This window comes from Myotis lucifugus, unplaced genomic scaffold (genome assembly GCF_000147115.1).
Source record: "Myotis lucifugus unplaced genomic scaffold, Myoluc2.0 scaffold_335, whole genome shotgun sequence".
NCBI lineage: Eukaryota > Metazoa > Chordata > Mammalia > Chiroptera > Vespertilionidae > Myotis > Myotis lucifugus.
Window position 1 is genome coordinate 584154 of NW_005871383.1, and position 20557 is coordinate 604710.

General features: G+C 53.2%; 1 protein-coding gene across 1 annotated transcript in view; it reads left to right on the top strand.

Annotated features, from left to right (window-relative positions):
- The first annotated feature begins 2909 nt into the window (after positions 1-2909).
- The window catches only part of TSPAN14 (tetraspanin 14), a 52741-nt gene continuing 35093 nt past the window's right edge, over positions 2910-20557 (top strand). The window contains exon 1 of the mRNA XM_014466369.2: positions 2910-3049. The gene's annotated coding sequence lies outside the window, so the exon portion shown is untranslated. The remainder of the gene's footprint in view (positions 3050-20557) is intronic.

A 20557-nucleotide genomic window follows, 5' to 3' on the forward strand; every position in this document is an offset into this window, starting at 1 on the left:
TCCCCACATCTCTGAACCCCACTGCTGGGTCACCAGAGGTGATCATCGATCTATTTCACAAAGCATGATTGAGACTGTGGGGGCCAGGGGGCCAGGAGCTGTTGCAAGCACTGTTCCAGGCCCACAACTGCCTGCTGGCTGTAAGCTCCGTGTGGTCTTCGAGCCCGGGCTGGACATGGAGTCGGTGCTCATAGTGTGGATCTGAGCTTGGGTTCAGCTTCGCAGCAGCTTCCAGGCCAACAGGAGTTCAGGCCACTGCTGCTCTGGAGGTCTGTGGCTGCCTCTAGAAAGAAGGACCATGGGAAGGACGGGGGGGGGGGTGCAGAAGGGTTGGCTGCCCAGGAAGTTCCCCTTTTATCTGAACACCTGTGCCAATCGCTCAGGACAGGTGAGGGTGCCTCCCTTCCCATGTTTGGGAGTGGGAGGGCAAAGCTCATGCTCTTTGTGGGAGGGGAGGGGGCCACTGTGCATGTCTGTGGTGGGGGTGAACTCCCCCCCCCTCCCCCAAGGCCAGGGAGCAGGGAGTGCAGGGAGCCCTGGGTTCTGGAACATCTCCTGAGGTCTAACGCTAGGCTACCAGGTCCTGAGATTTGACTTGTTGCTTGTTTAACTTTGAGGTAGAATTCAGGTTGGCAGTGCCTACGGAGTGCCATTGTGCCAGTCCAGGGAAACCTCTGCTGGGTTTAAAATCTCGTGGAGATTATGGACAAGCTTACAGCAATTATGTGGAAGGTTTGGCGTGTTAGTAATAGTGAGTTTCTTGAGACTTATACCAAGCACCATCCCAGAAACTTCACTTGTATTAACTCACTTCATTCTTGAAAACACAGAGTACGGTAGATAATGTGAATGCCCCGTTTTACAGACCAGAGAGGTCACAGTGTGAGCTGGGTTTCCTCATTTCTAATCTAGATACTGCTGTCTTCTCGGAAGTGATTAAAGTTGATTACTACACCGAATAAGCCTGGCCCACCCTGGGACTAGTAAGTCTAGTGCAGGTTGCCCTTATATCCCCTGCTTCTGAGAGCATCTCATCTGTCTGGGCACATAGCAGGTACCCCTGAACCCCTGCTGATTGGCGATAGAGTTTTTTTCTCCCATACTGGGGGGCTGGGGAAAGGGAAGACGTGTGCTGCACAGAAAGTTGGTGAGTGTCTGTGACTGTCTAGATAGGTCAGGGTTTACTGTGGTATCAGTCCTCAAATTTCAGGGGCTTAAAGCAACAGAGGATTATTTCTTGCTCACACCACACCTATTGCATATCTGCTTTATGTTCTCGCTGTGGGACCCATGTGGATTAATTGAAACATTCCTATCCACGTGGACAGAAGGGCAGAGAGAACGCTGAATCTCATTCAAGCCCTTAAACCTTCCACCTAGAAGTGGCATTTCAGTGCCCAAAGCAGTCACATGGCTATACTTACCTACAACATGGGGAGGGGAAGAGGATTGAAAACATTTGGTGAGTAGCATGAATGCTACCATCTGCCTACCACTGTGCCTTCCACTGGGACTTCTTCCCGAGGTCCATGTGTTACATGTTCTTGTGTCATCAGGAACATTGATCATGAATTAATCAAGAAATATTGTTTAGGTCAAAGAGGAATTGAGGTGCCACATTTGAACAGCAGAGATGTGGTGGACAAGAATGTATGTTAGGGTAGTGAGAGATAGTGTGCAGAGGCAGCTTGCTCCTGGGCCCTGGGTGTAAGTTACTTGAGTTCTTAGGGTCGTCAAGTTCCTTGGGTTATCTTGTATTCATTCATTCATTCATTCATTCATTCATTCATTTGTGGGCCCAAGGACTAGTGGTATGTCCCGGGCCAGGAATTCTTAACAAGCAGGTGCTCAGCTCCTAGCCTGGGGCTGTGAACTGGGATGAGGATCCCTGTTCCTTGGTGGCCTTTAAAGAGTGAGATTAATGCCCGTGGGAAGGGAAGCAGGCTCCTGTTCCCCTCCCTGCCCTGGCACACCAGACCTTGGACTTCCCTGTGCTCTACTTGTATGTGGCCATGAGGGGCCTTTCCTAGAAGCAGGAGCATGAAGAGGCACCCCTATGGCTCTGCCCTTCCACTTCCACTTCTGGGTCTGGGCCTGGGCTGGTAGGCCTAGGGGTGCGGAAAGGAGGGGTGGTAAGGTTACAGAGGATGGAGTCGCATGGGGAACAGGCTGGCGTGCAGGGCTGGTTCTCTGGCTTGTAGAAGGGGGTTGAACCCCTTTGTTAATTGCATTTTTCATTTGGATCACCTTTGCGGGTAGTAAGGAGCTGGCCACGCTCTGGACCTTGCTTTTGTGCTTTGTCACTGCTCGGTGCCATCCAGCAGGGCCCGGAAACGCTGGTGGAATGGTGAGACCTCAGGTACTTCTGCGCCGTGGGCTACTCAGTATCCTTATATTTCCTTTTCTCTCAGGGGCTCTGCTTTGTCATCTGGAATAGAGGAAGAGGTGATGGTTGTCTAAACAGTGGTCCCATTCTTGGTTGGTCATCAGAGTCCCCAGGAGACTACGTAGAGCAGGGCTTTGAGAATCTTTGGTCTAGGTCAGTGGTCGGCAAACTGCGGCTCGCGAGCCACATGCGGCTCTTTGGCCCCTTGAGTGTGGCTCTTCCACAAAATACCGACTTCTGCCCATGGGCCACAAAGTTTCAATTGCACTATACGTGTGCGCCCGCACGTGGGTTTTTTGTGGAAGAGGCACACTCAAGGGGCCAAAGAGCCGCATGTGGCTCGCGAGCCGCAGTTTGCCGACCACTGGTCTAGGTGAAAACCAGCATTGCTGGTTTGTCTTAGCTTCCATGATAGCAGAGTCCTCTCTGACCGAATGGTGTGGGGCACTCATTGTCTCCACATCCATTTCCTCCCTTAACACCATATTTAGTTTGGTGTCTGATGAAACAAGGGCGGCTGTGCTGGAGCAGCACAGGACCTGCGGCGAAGTGTTCCGTGCCTCGGCCAATGGCACGTGAAGATGAATAACACTGCTCTCTTGTAGAGTGGATAGTGGTGAGGCAGCTTTTGAGCTGTATCTACTTTCTGGCCGAGTGACCTAGGTAAGCCTTTGGTTTTTATTTATTTTTCCTCCTGGACTTGGTTTTCTCATCTGTAAAGTGGGAGGAATCTGCCCTTTCTGCCTCTCTTGGCGTCACTGTGAAGCAGAGGCATGCCCTTCAGGTTTGAGAAGAAGAAGCTGGAGCCCTGGGTTAGGCCTGGCACTGGGACTGCCGCCGCCCCACTGCCGACTCAGCAGCGTGCTCACCAGCAGCTGATCTGGGAACCCCACTTCCTCTACTCTTGGGCTGGGTGGGCTTAGGGGGTTGGGCCAGGCTGGGCAGTGCTCTGGTCTTCAGTGGTTCTCAACCTTCTGGCCCTTTAAATACAGTTCCTCATGTTGTGACCCAACCATAAAATTATTTTTGTTGCTACTTCATAACTGTAATGTTGCTACTGTTATGAAATGTAATGTAAATATCTGATATGCAGGATGGTCTTAGGCGACCCCTGTGAAAGGGTCGTTCGACCGCCAAAGGGGTCGCGACCCACAGGTTGAGAACCGCTGTCTTAGAGGCAGTAGGCCTGGTATTCTGAGCTTCAGCGGGCCTGGGCAGGCTGGAGTTAAAACTTCACTTCTTGAGGTCTGTTCTGCCTCCCTGAGCAGCCGGGGAGAGCCCTGGCGTCCATCAGCCACTTAGCTGAAGGGACCGACTCCTCCCTCCGTGGGCTCTGTCAGCCTGGGCTGAGTGGCTGAGAGCCAGTGGCTCTAAAGTGGCCTCTGGGATCCTGGGTAACAGGTGAGTTCCTGGTGTCACCTCAGACGCGGTGTCCCTGGAATTTGGGAGAGCTGAGGCTGGGCTTTCCTGTTCCAGTAAGGCTGGGGAGGGGCAGGCCAGGGCAAGGGGCCGGGCAGGAGGGGGTCAGAGGAGAGATTTGGTGAACCTCCTCCCTGGGTTTTCCCTGTGTACCAGCTAATGGAGCCTGTGCTGATCTATTCTGCAGAGCCCAGAAAGCATCTGTAAAGAGGCTTTGAGGACTTCCTAATCCTAACACCCCAAAGAGGGGCCCTCACAGCAGACAGAATTAAATGAGAGTCCCCTTAATCTCTTTCATCTATAGCCTGGGGTCTGAACGGTGAGCCAGGGAGGGCAGAGGGAGCAGCTTATCCAGGACACAGACCCAAGGTGTGCGGTGCGGGGCCTGCACTTATAGCATTAGAAACCCTCAGGCCACCTCAGGACACCTGGGATTATTGGAAAGCGGCAAGTGGAAATAAGCAAGTGAAAACCTTAGCTTCAGATTTGGGTCTCCCAGGGAGGACCCCTGGGCCCCACACCTGCAGCAGAGCCGCTGTGATGTGACTTTCCTCAGCAGGAGTATTTTTTTAAAATATATTTTTATTGATTTCAGAGAGGAAGAGAGAGAGAGAAACATCAATGATGAGAGAGAATCATAGGTCGGCCGCCTCCTGCACACCCCCCACTGGGGATCGAGTCCACAATCCGGGCATGAGCCCTTGACCGGAATCGAACCCGGGACCCTTCAGTCTGCAGGCCGAAGTTCTCTCCACCGAGCCAAACCAGCCAGGGCAGCAGGAGTGTTTTGATCCCCAACCTGGACCCTGTTCCCTCTGTGCCTCCCCGCTGCTGCCACCAGCTGTGCCAAGGAGAGGCCCTGGTTGCCCACTGAAGGACCATGGCCGGAAAGAGACCCCATTTCCTCTCCAGGTGACCCCCCTAGCGTCTGGCTGGCTGTGGATTGGATGTCTGGTTTCAGCCCCTCACCCCTTGGCCAGGGAGACAGGGTTTGTCCCTAAGGTTTGGTGGGGAGGCCAGCCCCAGCCCAGGTGGTTCTTACACTCTGGGTGAGGGGTCCAGGAAGACTTGGAGCTCCATATGATTAAGAAAACAATTATTATGACACTTGGTAAAACAATAAGGCAGACTTTATTAAGGACGATTGTGACAGGTTTAAGGGCTACTACAATGGGGTTTTGTAGTGGAGAGAGATTGGGCTCATCCTCAAGTATAACAAACAAAAGTGGGAATTTATAGCCAAGGAGCAGAGTGGGACGGGTCAATGGATGGAGATTGCTGAGAGGGTAATTCTCTGCTAACTGACCCAACAGGATTCTTGCCTATTCAACCTAATAGGCAGGCCAGGGATTACCTGGGGCATATGCCATGAGGAAGAGGAGAAATTTCGTCAGAACGGAGGGTGATCAGAACGGAGGGTGATCAGAATGGAGGGTGATCAGAATGGAGGGTGGGAGGTCCTGGCTAAACTGACTTAGCAGGATTTTTGCTAAGAACTGGACTCTGCCCCTAAGGTCGGCCTAGTCGAGCAGAGGGCTCAGAAGTGCCCGCCTAAAGTTAGGTCAAGGAGAGACTCAGCACTCGGAGGCTAGCTGCGCCGGCCTTCAGTGTAGCCCAGGGCTCGGCCACTGGCCTGAGCCCATCACCACCACACTTGTCCCCCAGGAGTGGTCTCCTTTGTGGGCATCACCCCCTGTTTCTGGAAACCTTTGTCCTTTTCCACATCTGCTAGCTCCTTGTCCCTTGGCTCCCTCACTCTGCTGGCGGACTGCCCCTCTGCACCCAGGAATCTGAGTGGGCCTGGGGTCTTGGTTCCCTGGGGCCCATCAGCGCTGGCTCCCGCTGCCAGATCTGTTGCCAGACCACAGCCACTTGAGTCTGGACAACCCTCCCTGCTTGACCCTCCTTCCTTGGCCTCTGTACCTTGTGTTTCCTGCTCTCCCTATTCTGGGCAAACCTGTCTGACAACTTTATGGATCTCTCCCCCTCCCACCCCTAGGGACTCATTGTCTCATTTGTCTGAGCGAGAGCCCAGGGAGATCTTCTCCCCCTGCTTGGACTATGCCCTGCAGGGGCCTTCTGGCCGGATACCCCTCTTCCTTCCCCTGTCGGAGGCCTTGTGATCCCTGCCCCAGCCAACCTCCCTCCTCCCCCTCCGCGCCTGAGGCTCCTCCTGGCTCTCTGCCCCTCCTCTCCTTGGCCAGACCTGCACGGTTGACCCTGTTTGGTGTGTCTTCTGCTCCTGTCTCAACAGCCAGCTTTTTAGGAACCTGTTGTGAGGAAAAAGGGTGTGTGAAGAAAGCCTGTTGGCTGTGGGTGGGGCCCTTCCCGATTTCCCGAAGGTTTCACTGGCTTCAGCTCCTGCAGGGCACAGTGGTGGTAACAGAAGCTCGCCCTGTGCGGCCGTCCTGCCTGCCAGTCATTTTCTGCTGTCCCAGCTGCTTCCTGTGAAATACTAGTAATGCTATAAACTCAGATAAGTTTGTGAGGGTGCATGGCAATAAAAGAGTTGGTGTTAGTGGTGGGCTATTCATTCCCAAGGGAGCAAGGGGGAGGGAGTGGCATGTTCCCAGGTACAGGGCTGGGGTGGGCAGGCCCGCAGCTCTCTGTGGGAAGACAGGTGCCACCTGAAGTTGCAGGATTTGGTTTGTTGAGCATCAGCGCCCGCCTGGGTGTGGAGCCCTGCCCACTCACGCTGGAAGAAGGTTGGGGGGGGGCTGGTCTCGGTCTGATGGAGGGTTGTAGGATTCTGTGCCCGAGCTGCTGAGGGCTTTGCACGGCAGTGGACCTGGTGTGTGATGGGGGTGGAACTTATTCCCAGCAGCCGAGGTCTGAGGGCTCCAAGTGCCAGTGTGATTCTACTTGTGAAATCTCATTTGTGCTTCTTAATTTGGGGGTTACTTATTGAACACTGAGCAGTCGCCAGAAAGCATCTTACGAGATAGGTGAGCCAAACACATACCTTCTTTCTTTCCAGTCTCTTTCTCTGTGGCCGGGGCAGTCTGTGAGCCTGAGGTCATAGACCTCAGTGCCCGCTCGGGTGACCTGGCTGGGCGGGGCGGGGGGGGGGAGGGGGGAGAGACAGAGGAGTTCTGCTAGGTAGAAAGAGCTCCACTCTCACTCCCTGCCCCCCAAATGGCCTCACCCTAGTGGCCAGGCCGGGCCTGGTTCTAGCAGGCATTGTCATAGCCCAGACAAGGGGGCGGGAGACTGGGATGGTTATTGTATTGTTCCTTAGAGGGAAAATCACTTGGAGGAAGTACATCAGTGCTTCTAGTGCAGCGTATTTATTGATGCGCCGGTTAAAGGAAGCTTTCAACAACATACATGCATCCCTTAGTAGGGAATAAATACAAAATCCATCTCAGGACTGCATTCTGCAGCTTCCATTTCCTGAAGGTACATGGATTTCATTGGTTAAGGGATTGGGGTTTTGAGCTGGGATTTTGGAGAAACTGTTTTTAGCCTGCTCTTGGAGTTGGGCCAGGCCTAGAAATCTGTGGAAATAGCTGTCTTTAGCTGCTGAAATTGGGCTGGGCTCGGAACCTTAGGACCTTGAGCCTCCTGCCGACTGGGAGAGCCCTGAGGAGGGTTCCTGCAGAGGCCTGGGTTGCAAAGCCTCCCCACCCCTTGCCCGAACCTGGGAGTCGTACACTCTCCCCACGGATCAGGCGCAGATGGTCCTCCGCGTGGAACGACTTCAGGTTTCCCTTCTGCCTTTGTCAGAATCTGTTCTTGGTCTTCCTAGGAAAACCGTCTATTTTGGGACTTGGGGAGGAGTTGTGGGTAGGGAGCTAGTTCGCTCTCTTGAGCTGGTAAGTCTGTTCTGGAGGCTGGTTCTCCCTTTCCCTCCGTCCCCCACCATTCCCTGTTCTAGAGAGACAGCAGACACTGCCTGCAGAGAGCTCCAGGTAAAAGTTTTGGTGTCTCCAGCCATAAACTTAGGGATTTTAAATGTCAATTTAGGTTAACATTTTTATTTAAAAAAGTGAAAATGAGTATTGCACCCCTGACCCCTTCAGTTCTGCTCCCCTGGGGCTCCGTCCCCAGATGCTGGGTGTCTAGTCAAGCGTCTCTGTACGTGGCCCTGGTTTACTCCCTTGCGGGTTTGCTAACTACGCTGTTCTGCACTTACTGGTTTTCACTCTAAAGTTTACGTTGGGGTTGCCCCATTTCAGCACACACAGTTAGGCCCTTCCCTTGAAGAGCGGCATGTTATTCCTCTGTAGTAAACTGCGATTCACTTTAGCCCCCTGTTGATGGACATGGAGGCTGCTTCCAGTCTTTTGTTTCAGGGGCCGAGCTGTGGGAAGGCCTTGCTCGTACGTGCTCATAGCTCTGGCGTGGAGATGGCTAGCTGAGGGTTTCAGGCGTTGAGTGCTTAAGGGGAAAAGAAACACACTGTTTTGGGTCCAAAAGGGGGAATGATAGATCCCGAGTTTTTCCTTTGGTGGGATCTTGTATGTCTGCAGTTGGAGCCTAGAGCTGGAGGGACCACAGTGGGTGCGAGGGTGCCGGTTCCCACTGCGCCTGCCTTTGTTTCAGCTCAGGTCAGCCAGTCTCCGCAGCACCTGCTGTGTGCAGCCTGTGGCTGTGCCCTGTGGGCCATGAGGCCTGTGCATGCAAAATTGTGATAGAAGAGGGTAAAGAGGCAGCCAGAGCCAGAGAGGGATGGGTTGGGAACCAGCTTCTCATTATGTGGATTTGAGCAGCTGCAGGAGTTTGCAGGACTTGGGCAGGACATGACTGGGAGTCCTGGCTGAGAAACAAGCTGGAGCTGGGAATCAGCTTTTAGAAGAGCAGTTTCAGGGGTTGGTGTGAGGGTCAGGCCTCCCATCCTGGCCTCCCTGGACCTTCCGCTGCCCTGGGATTCCCCATCTCCTGCCTCTCTGCGCCGTGGCTTCAAGCTGCTTCAGGCTGCTTTGGGTCTGATTGCCACCCTGTGACTTTAAAAGCCTGGGTAGAAGGCACGTGGTGTAAATAGTAGATGGATTTTTTGTTTTGAGCAGGCAGCTTCCTTTCAGGGCAGAAGCCAGGGGTGAGGGCAGATGAGTTTATCTTCCTGGGATGGGTTGGGCGGGGGAGGGAGGCCTGGGAGGAGGGACGCAGGCTGGCCTGGGAGGGGGGGCATATGTTGGAGCCATCTGCTGCGATCCTCCTGGGAGTCCCGGGAGCTCTCTGGCTGTTTCCACATCCTCGCGGCCCCAGTGCGCCTCTGAGATGACCATAATCTCCCTGTGTGGCTCTGGCGGCCCCACGTCTGAGCAGGGCAAGGCCAGAACCAGGGAGAGTTTAGGGCTGGCTGGCAGATACCCCCCTACACAGAAAGGTGGCTGACATGACCCTGACCTGCTGGGTCTGAGGCCTGTGCCCTGGTCTGTCTCTCCCACCGTTGCTGTCACATGCTGCCCTGTGAGAAGCCTGGGCTTCCCATGCCCACAGCTCTGTTGTGTGGGCTCGGGGCCTTGGCAGCACAGAGGTTTCTATTGAGGCGGGGTGGCAGCTAGGACTGACCTGTGGGGCTGAGGAGGTGGGGCCTGGGGACTGACAGTGGAGCTATTCATGGGCTCTGCCCTGGTTTCCTGCTGCCTCCCATTGTGGATCTTTGGGGGAGGGGAGGAGGGGAAGGGGGCAGTGTTGCTATTGTTGCTGGCAGCAGGAGCCTATTATGCTTAATCCAAGTCCTTTGGTGGAGGGATCTTAGCCACTCCAGGGCCCCTCATGTGTTCTCTCATGCTGGGTGAGCTGCCCTGCCTGGGCCCTGCCCTCTCCCACTGTCCCCTGCACCCCTGGACATTGGGAGGGGCCCTGTTCTTTGCGGGTACCTCTGTTAAGATCTCTCTCCTGCCTCCACTCTCCCCCCACCCCCGTCTTGGGTCCCCATGCTGTGCCTGGAACCCCCCTGGGTAAGAGTTCTGAGCAGCTGGGCAAGGGGCAGGAGTGCCCTGTCTCTGTCTTGTCAGCCACCTGCCCGCTGCCTCTGGGAGTGGGTTCTGCCTGAGCAATCCCAGCCCAGCTGCGCCCTTGGGTGGGGGCCAGGCGCGTGCCTGGGTTGTTGTAAGTCTTGCAGGCCCCCACTTTCCTTTGTACCTCCGTGTTCAGCTCAGTGTCCCCTGTTCCTCTCGAGCACTCAGCTGCAGAAAAGCCTGCTTGCTGGCAGGCTGGCCTGTCACCTCCCCCACTGCCTGAGCCACAGCCATATTCCTTTGTTCTGCCCTCTCTGGGCTCTTGAATCGCAGGCAGCAGGCAGCAAGCAGCAGGCAGCGGTCTCTTAGCACCGTGGGAGCCCTTAAGACTTAAGACATGAATCTTCCCACTGAGCCACTGGCATGCAGTCCCCTGGCTGCACCCTCAGTCCCCCCAGCTGTAACCCCATCTCCCCAGTGGTGCCGAGATTTCTCTTTGTTTAGCCCTCTTATTGGATCTGAACGATGGTGACATGTACAGTGGGGCACAGAGAGGTCTCACCTGTTTGGTCACTGAAGGTGCGTGAGAGAGGGAGGGAGAATTTGAGGGGGGAGGGTGAGATCTGGGGAGGGGGAACTGTACCGGCCCCTTTGGGAGCAGTAGCCACCTGGTCTTTGGCAGAAACAGCCACTCCTCGGTACAGAGAGCACTCTTCTTTTACCTCCTGGTCCTTCTACCTGATGCCTGTGCAGGTAGAGTTCTTAGCATTTAGAGCAGTGGTTCTCAACCTTCCTAATGCCGCGACCCTTTAATCCAGTTCCTCATGTTGTGGTGACCCCCAATTTCATTGTTACAAATTGAACATAATTAAAGCATAGTGATTAATCACAAAAACAATATGTAATTATATATGTGTTTTCCGATGGTCTTAGGCGACCCCTGTGAAAGGGTTGTTCGACACCCAAAGGGGTTGCGACCCACAGGTTGAGAACCGCTGATTTAGAGGCAGGGGTGGATGAGAAAACGATTTCTTTTGGTTTTGGTCTCTGTGTGGTTGTGGGAGCTTTTCTCCAGCTGAGAGGAGCCAGACCCTGTCCCGTTGCATCTGATGTCTCTCTTCTCCCCTGGTTTTTGGTGGGCATAATGAGCCTCCTCCTGGGGCCCAGTTTCACCCAGTATGTCTGAGGCAGAAGGTGTAGCCGAGGACCACTCTCTGGCATCCCTTTCTGGAGGTGCCCACCCCATCCCCACCTTCTGCTTTCCACACTGCAGCCAGCCTGCAGTAGTCCCTGCCTTGGGCATAGAGTTGTTTTTATTTCACCCTTTCAGAACCCATTCATCCTGAGATCAGCCTGGCGGTCTTATCTGACTCATCAGCCAAGTCTCACAAATGAGGATGACCCTTTGGGTTGCCCTTATTTCAGCGAAGCTTTCACAAGACTCAGCGAAAAGAACTGTTCACTGTCAAATGCATGGAGGCACCGATGCTGTTTGTAGGGTGGTTGGCCCCAGAAGAGCGAGGTTGGGAAATGTCATGACTGAGGCAGCGTGGTGTCTCGGAAAAGCACACGGAAGTGGAAGGCTGGGGTTGAGGCCCCGAGGGGCCCCTGGACTCTGAGCGACCTTGGCAGTTCACTTCCGTGGGCGTGGATCTGGGAAAAGGAAGGCTACTTAGAGGAACTTAGGAAACTTTCTAGCTGTGTGACTCTCAGTTCTGTGAATCCAGCTCCAAATTGGCTGGTCACTTCCTTCAACCTCTCTTCCCAGCTCAGCCTGTCTTTTGTAAGAGGTGTCTCGGGTCTCTCCTCGGGGCATTTCTTCCTCTGGTTCGGAGGGTGTGGTGGTGGCAGTGATCACCCGTGCAGATGTGTGTGGTTTCCACGTGAAAACCCACCCGCCGTGACCCAGCCCTGGCAGTTCTCAGGGGCGGGTGTGGCACCGCAACCCCCTGATAAGTCGTCTTGCCTCAGACCTTGGCATTGACTCTTTTCTTGGAAATGCCACATTCCCTTTCTGGTAAAACTGAACCTGGGGGAAGGAAGTACAGCTCTTTATTTGACCTCCTGCCAAAGCGAGGGCAGGATGTTAAATGTAAAAACAACTACAGTAAGAAAGAGATATACCCTCTGCACTTAAACATCCCCTTTCCTCCTCCTGGGGCCTGGGTTTAAATTGTGTCTGTTTTGTTAGATTTCAGAGGCAAAACCATCCTGTCGCTGGAGCCCCTGTCGGGTGGGTGTCCGGCCCTTTATTTGCCTTTCCCCACCCAGCCTCCATCCGGGGCCTCCTGGGCCGCGGTTTTCCTCCCTTTGTCTGCTGGGCCAGGCTTAGCTCTGTGTTCAGGGCCCAGGGCTGTGTGCTTCTGCCATGTGTCACAGGAGGCCTGTGGTCAGGGAAGACGCCCCAGGGAATCCAGCCTCGCTTATCGCTTATCGTTTGGTCAGAGCCGCTTCCACAGCTGTGAAATGGGAATAAGAAGAACCCGTGCAAATGCAGTGTGTGTGTGTGTGTGTGTGTGTGGGAGGGGGGGTTACTGAAGGAATGACAGGCTCCACAATTACAGCATTCCTCCGGGAAAGCTGATACATCCCGTGAATCAACGCCCCACAGAGGTGGGTGGGCTTTCCGCCCAGGGCTCCTTCGTGGTGGTTTTCTGTCCTCTGTGCTGTTGCTTTGCTCTTAAGTATTTCACATCCTCATGATTCAAAGCGCAGCCCACAGCGCGTTGTGGGCAGCGTTGCATCACCATGGGGCTTGTTGAGATGTGGGATCCGGGGGCGGCGGTCTCACCCCGCACCTGCTGCAGCAGAGCACAGTTAACAAGATTTCCAGGTGATTTGCATGCGCTTTCAGGTTTGAGAAGCCCTGGCTCACACGCCTGTGTCCAGCGCTGCCCTGTTGCTCTTCAGTCTGTGTTGTGGTTTTGCAGTCTTCACTCTCTTGCTCTCAAAGTTGTCGACTTTGACGGTGTCTGACAGCTCTGACTTATTGATTTTTTACAGAGAGGAAGGGAGAGAGATAGAGAGTTAGAAACATCGATGAGAGAGAAACATCGACCAGCTGCCTCCTGCACACCTCCCACTGGGGATGTGCCCGCAACCCAGGTACATGCCCTTGACCGGAATCGAACCTGGGACCCTTCAGTCCGCAGGCCGACGCTCTATCCACTGAGCCAAACCGGTTCCGGCAGTCTTCACTCTCTTGCTCTCAAAGTTGTCGACTTTGACGGTGTCTGACAGCTCTGACCTCAGGGCCCCTACCCTCTCAGGTGCGCAGTTTACAGCAGGTATCCCTGGGCACTGGGGTGTCTCCGAGGTGGGTCTGGGGACCGGGAAAGCGGCCTTGGCTGGCAGCTGCGGGCACCTCCCCGGGGCTGCTGGCAGGGTCATCTTTGGAGCACAGAGCCGAGGGGTAATGGGAGCCCTCCTTTGGGAAAGGGCGCTGCAGACCGCCCAGGCCATCTGGTGCCACTCGCCCGCCCAGTTGTCCCGGCTGGATGACAGCATCAGAATCAGGTGGAAATGTTGTTTGCTTTTTGTCCAAACAAAACATTCTGTAAAGGTGTTTTGGAATATGTTGAAGTTCAAAGAACTGGTCCAGCAGGGGGACTGTACTGTATTCTTAGTGTTTGCAGTATTCTGTAGTGGAGGAAGGTTTGAGATGCCGCCTCCCTGGCTTCCCCAGGAGCCCCTGCCCACCGCTGCTCTCTGGGGGAAGTGGGGGGCTGGTGGGAAGAGCGGGAGCCTCCAGGCCCGAGTGCAGGAGTGCTGATGACTAGAGGAGCCCTAGGCACCCCTGCTCAGCTGCTGCGGCCCTCTCGCCTCCGGGACAGGGACAGGGACAGGGACACTGTTTTAGGGACTGAACTGCTAATCTTGAGCTGACTCTCCTTCCAGGTTCTGCTCAGACTTTTTCAGCCGTTTCCCACCATTGATTTGCGTTTAAAAAAAAAATCTCTTCCTCCCTCCACCCTCATTGCTGTTCTCTTGACATTTTCTATGCACTTTGCTTTATTTATGTGTTTTTCTCCAGCAGGCTTCACTTTCCATGGCTTGTTTGGGAAGTTGGTTTGTTTTGTTAGCTCTGCGAACCTTTCCCCCCAGCTGTTGGCATTGCTCAGAGGAGGCCAGGAAACAGGCTCTGCCTGGGCTAGGGAGCCAGCCCGGGTCCTGGGCTGGATTTGGGGGTGCTCCCAGTGCTGCCCTTGGAGTGGAGTAGGCTGTTTGCCTTACAACACAGTACATTGTAGCAGACTGCAATTTTGGACACAAAGATTTTTAACGTCTTCGAGTCACAATCTTCATGCCTTTCAGGCATGGGAAAATGGAAGAAAAGGAGTAAATGTGTGTAATTCTAAATTCTCTTCTGTAGTTTCTTTGTGTTGGGGGAGAGGAGGGTGGGGGTAAGGCAACTCCTACAGAGAGACCATTTCAAATCCGCATTAGACATGCCAACCGGATCTTGCACCTACTGGAGCCACTCCCTCACTGGCTGCCAAAGACCCAGCTATTGGAGACTCATTTCTCCCCAAGAGTGGCCCACTCACCACTCAGAACGTCTGTGGTGTTCAGGAGTGGCTCCCACCCCAACTGTGTCAGCCCTGCAGGCGCGGCCACACTGCTTGCATCTTGGAACCGCCTACAGAGCTGGGGACACACTGGGGCTCTGTTCATAACCGGGTCAGACAGTATTGTTGGCTGCTGTCACCAGAGGTTGCAGTGTGGTGTCTCCATCTCAGGGCTCGGCCGCTCCTCCCAAGATGGTGTGTCTACATGTGGAGTGCTCATCTAGTTCATGTTCAAGCCATCCGCTCCGTGCAGCATTTCCTGACCAGCTTCCCACCTCCTCCTTCCTTCCGGTGCCCGGGCCTGCCCTCCAGCACCCACCTGACCCCCACCCCCCAGTTAGTAGAGAGCATTGTGTCCTGAGTCAGGCATGGGTCTTACGCCACCTCTTCCTGGTCTCCACAGCCTTGTGCTGGGTGCCTTGCTCGCTGGTGCTTGAACACGTAGAAACAAGTCCCGAGGTGTCTCCCACAGCACAAGCCTTTCCGCCTGGGGCCGAGCAGAGTGAGTGTGTGCAGGTGTCTTCAGTCTTGCTGGTCTCGGGAGCCCGTGGCCCTCAGGTCCGGAGTTGAGAATTTCAGAGTGGACAGAAGGCCCAGTCCGGCCCGCCTGAGCTTTGAAAGTCATGGCACGTTGCCCCCCTGGGTTCTTGTCCACGTTGGGGATGTCCCTGCAAACTGGGCCCAGATTCTCCACATCGTGTGTGCAACTGGCTTCTGGGTGTAGGCATTTCATGTGCAGTTAGGTTTTCAGAAACAGCCCTGCTGTGGTGATCGGGGCACAGGACGCCATGGCAGCCTGGGCTCTCCACCCTCCCCTGAGCTGGCAGCTTCACCTTCCACAGCAGAGTGAAAGCAGCTGCGAAGCCAGGCCGGTGCCAGGCCTCCTTTCACCCAGCTGCCGGAGAGGTTGGGGGCAGCTCCCAGGGTGACGAGGCCGTGCCTCACTGGGTGAGCCGGGACTGCCTCATGCTGCTGGTGTCCTTGAATGAGCTGCTCCATGAGTCATTCTCAAGATCTGTGTTTGGGCTCTAGCCTTGTTTGTTGCCCAAATGTTTTATCTCATCTCCACCCCCACTCCCACCCCCTTTTTTTAAAAGTATATCTTTATTGATTTCAGAGAGGAAGGAAGAGAGAGACAGAAACATCAATAATGAGAGAGGATCATTGATCGGCTGCCTCCTGCACACCCCACACTGGGGATCGAGCCCACAACCCGGGCATGTGCCCTGACTGGGAGTTAAACCGTGACCTTCCGATTCATAGGTCGACGCTCAGCCACTGAGCCATGCGGGCCGGGCCCCACCCCTTTTTAAAGGAAAATGACCACAAACTACATTTAGATTTGAGGCCAGTTATTTTGTAGAGTCTCCCTTGTTAGTGCCCCAGAGCTCCCCTGTCCCTCCCACCAGGTGAGGAGGACACAGGGAACCAGGAGAGGGCCCTCACCTGACATGCTGCTGCCTTGCTCTTGGACTTCCCAGCCTCCAGAGCTGTGAGAATTAAATTTCTGTTCTTGTGTTATTTTGTTAGAATAAACTAAGGCAGAACCCACTGATGATTCTTAACAGAATTTCTGTTCTGGTTGCTGATGGTGATGACTTAATTTGATTAATTCCTTCTACGTTTATTATTTGGCCTTCTGCTGTGAAGAACTTTCCCATCTCCCCCACTTGTTTATTAATCCAGCTATTTGCATATTAGAAGGGACTCATGGATTCTTATTTTATTTACTTATTTATTTTTAATCCTCACCCAAGGGTATTTTTCCATGGATTTTTAGAGAGAGTGGAAGTGAGAGGGAAAGAGAGAGAAACATCGATGTGAGAGAAACACATCCATTGGTTGTCTCCTGCACACACCCTGATCAGAACCTGGGCTGAGAGGAGCCTGCAACTGAGGTACATGCCCTTGACCAGAATCAAACCCGAGACCCTTCAGTCCGAGGTCCCATGCTCGATCCACTGAGCCAAAGCGGCCAGGGCTGTTATTGTTTATTTTAAAGGTCAGATTGTTCCAGATTTGGCCAGTGGTGGTCCCTTCAAACTGGTTGCTGTGAGGGACACACCTCTTAAGGTGTTGCCAGGTCTGTCAGCCCCGTTGAGGTCTCCATGTGCTGTCTGGGAGAGGCTGCGAGAGTCTGATGTGCTGTGGAATTTGGGACCAGCCCCGCCAGGCCCGTCTTTTTCAAGTGTGCACCTCACAGATCCTCCCTCTCCCCCAGCACCTGAAGTGACAAGTGACCTGTTCTGTCTGCCTCCATGCTGGGTTTTTGGGTCAGAGTTGTTTTTGGACAAAGGCTCCTGTAGCTTAAAAAGTAATAAAAATAGCAAGTTTGAAAATCACTGGATTAAGTGACCTCCATTCCAGGCTCAGCATTTCTCCCGCTGAGCCGTCGCCTCCCTCCTTCCCTCCTCTGACCCACATCCCTCCCTCCCTCTGCTTCTTTCTGATTACAGCGCTGAGGTAACAGGTCTCCTCACCAGATCCACGAGGAGGCCCTCAGCGCTCCTTTAAACTCTGCAGGCTGGGGCTGTGGGTTTTGCTGGTGGAAACTCAGGAGGCTGTGTTGGCTGCATTCAGTTTCCTACAGGAAGCCAGGCACTTAGAACCCCAGGGCTGTCGGGGAGTCTGGTGGGGCTCAGAGCTGGTGGCCTGGGTTTCCTCGACCTCCATGTGGAGGTCATCCCTGGCTGGCGGTCAAGGGCCTGAGGATCTCAGAACTCTGGGAACCTCCCGCTCCCCACACCTGTGCGGCTACCCGGACCCCTGTGCAGCTTTATAGTGTCTTCTTGTGAAGAGCCAGACTTTCTGATCCCTGGGGGTGGTTGCTGCCACCCTGTTCAGTGTCCAGTGTTTCGGATAGACCAGCCGAGGGCAAACTACGGCCGGCGGGCCGGATCCGGCCCGTTTGAAATGAATAAAACTAAAAAAAAAGACCGTACCCTTTTATGTAATGATGTTTACTTTGAATTTATATTAGCTCACACAAACACTCCATCCATGCTTTTGTTCCGGCCCTCCGGTCCAGTTTAAGAACCCATTGTGGCCCTCCAGTCAAAAAGTTTGCCCACCCCTGGGTTAGACCCTGGGCTCAGGCAGTTAGGACCTAAGCGGTATGGGTTAGAGTAGGACACAGTTTCGACTCCGAGGGTGAGTCAGAGAGTGAGGGTGAGTCTGAGAGAGAGGATGAGTGACTCAGTGGGACACTCCTGAACCTGGGCCTCCTTCCCCTCTCAGAGGGCGCTGGTGCCGTGAGGCCGAGGCAGTGCATTTGTCCTCGGGGTGAGATTCTCAGGGGCAAGGAGGCAGCCTGCTCTCACCTGCCCTTGTGACCACTTCTCCTTCATGGGGAGTGGAATCCACTCCCCTTGCATATTCACCTGTCCCCTCCTAGATTTCCTTGGGCCTGTGAATGGTCCCCAGCACCCGGTGGACTCCGAGGACTCCCTTCTTGGATGGTAGAAATGTCTAGGGCCTAAGTTGTGCTACTCGGAGGTGCAGCAGGGTGCCCAGCTCCCTAGGGAAATGGCTGCCCTTCCCTGGGAGGGGCCGGTGACCAGCTCAGGTGTCAAGACTGAAGCTCTCAAAGACCTGGCGGAAGGGTTGAATCTTGCTGAATGGCTGACTCTGGACAGTGAGGGGCAGAGGATAAATTGGGCTGTAGCTTGGGACATGGGTGATGGGGTTGTCCAAGTACAGTATGTTCACCTGAGTTCTCTGCTTAGGGTCTCACATGGCCCATGTCGAGGTACTGGCCAGCCGCGCTTCTTTCTGGAAGCTCTGGGGAAGAATCCCACTTCGAAGCTCACTCGGGTTGTTGGCAGAATCCAATTCCTTGCTGTTGGAGGACTGAGGTCCTGTTTCCTTGCTGTCAGCCAGACTACCCTTCACTCCTGAAGCTTCTGTCTCCGACCTGCAGCAATGCATTACATCCTTCCTGTGCTTGCAATCTCTCAACTGCTGTCCTCCGCTGGGAGAAGGCTCTGCTTTTAAAGGCTCACACAATTGCATTGCAACAACTCAGATAATTTTCCTACTTTAAGGTTAATTGATTAGTCACATTAATTTATCTGCAGTCTTTTTGCCCTTTTATAGATTATAAAATATACTCCTTGTGTCTTTTTTTTTTTTTTTTTTACTTTGCTCAATAAGAATCTGGCAACTAAAAATATTTTGAAGATTTCCTAGAGACCTGGGTAAATATGATGGATTGAGTGGATGTCCCTAATTTTGCTTTATCCTTAAACCCCACAAAAGTGAAGATTAAGGATTTTTTTAAAAAAGCAATCAATCTACAAGGACAGGGAGAAGGGGGAAGGAGACAACAGCAAGAAACATTGCAAGCCTGGAATAGATGGATGAATGACCCCATTTAAAATGTAGGTGTTGGAGTTACCATTTTATTATTTTATATGGGGGGGGCGGGAGTAGCTTCAGAGGTGGCTAAATGTGAGAATTGTTTGAAAGCAGTTGGTACGGTTAGATGCTTACATCCCTTTCCTTCATGGTTCTTGGTGACTGCCTCTCCTCTAGCTGGACATGGGGGGTTTATTCTGCAGAAAGGAAAGCCAAGGGCCTGGAGGTGTTCTTGGAGGTTTACACAAAGACCATCTTCATCTCCCAGTCTTCTCCCTTCCCTTGGCTTCTAGAATACTGTCAGCCAGCCCCTTACCTTCCAGGCAGGAAGAGATCTCCCTGGGGGACCTGACTCGCCCAAAAGAAAAGAATTAATGATGCTGCAAACTGGGCTTTCCCAGCACGTGGCCCAGCCAGATCACCCTGCGCAAGGACTCAGTGCTTCGGGCAGCTCTTAGGCATTCACTCTTAGTCATGAGGATTACCAAGGTTTACTAGTATATGAAGAAAGTGCCTAAACAAACAGGAAAAACAGCAACTTAAGGTGTTAACTTAAGAAACATTCAAACCTGTAAAGAATTTTTGTGAGTTTATTTGAGGCAAACTATTGACAATTGCCAAGAAGCACAATCTCAACATGTTGAGATAATGCTCCAGAGAATGGATCTTTTTCACCTTGTTTTATACAATCAAAGGAGGAGACGGAAGTGGGTTACATGAAATCCATTGGTGATTTACTAGGGAGGTGGGAGAAAGCAAATGGGGGGGGGACCTCTGGGATTGGATAAAAAGTAAAATGATAGACACATACTATTTTACTAGGTGGGTACTGGATAGTTAACAATAACAATGAACAAGATAACAATAGCAATCAGGGAATTTGTGGTTTCTGCCCTGGCACATTGGTTGTATCTGAGGGGTCCAGAAAAAGGGAAGTTACAAGTTACCCTGACATTACACAGGTATATTATCTTAGACAATAGTCTAAGAGTGAAGTTGATCATTGTCAGGGAAGATACTGGCCTAGGACATGACTACCTACTATTAACTGCTTTTTAATGAAAAGATTTTAATTTCAGACCATCCTTTGTGGTCACTTTAGGTCTCTGAGTTTGCAGCACCCGCCATGCAGGCCTTCCCCGAGTTAGTCAGGTTAGCCTGTGGCCCCTTTATGTCCACAAAATAAATAGTCAATTTAGAAAGAAGGGCATCTTGAAAAAAATTAGACATATTCTCAGAGAGTTAAGAGAAATACTATATCCATGCAATGAAAATAAGATACTACAAAAATTTAGAAAACAAAAAATTATTAAAAGTTAAAAACAAATAAGGTCAGAGCCAAACTGTTGACAGAATCCTATATAATAAGAGGAATATGCTAATTAGCTGTTACTCCCTGAGATGTAACGACCAAGTGAATCACGACCAGATCACGGATCAGCCAGAGGGTGGTCCAGCGAGGTACAAGCGGGCTTCGAAGAGCTTCAGGAGGGGGGAGGGCAGCAAGCTATGAGGTGGGGGAGGGGGTTGGGGGGCGGCAGCGACCTACTGGCTACAAGCAGGCCGCAGAGAGCTACAGAACGGGGCAGGGCAGCCGCAGAGAGCTACAGGACGGGGCCGGGCAGCAAGCAAGCGGGAGGCGGAGAGAGCTACAGGAGAGGGCAGGGCAACAAGCTATGAGGGGGGGGGCGGGGGGAGCTACAGGAGGGTGGGTCAGTGGGCGGAGAGCTACAGGAGGGCGGCAGCAACCTACTGGCACACGGACTCGTGTGCAGGGCTAAAAGTTATCTAATAAAGAGGGAACATGCAAATTGACCATCACACCATAATGGTCAAGGTGGCTGTGCCCACAGCGGAAGCAGGGATTCTGTAACACAAGATGGCTGCGCCCACAGCAGAGGCCAAGTTCCCATAATGAGCCT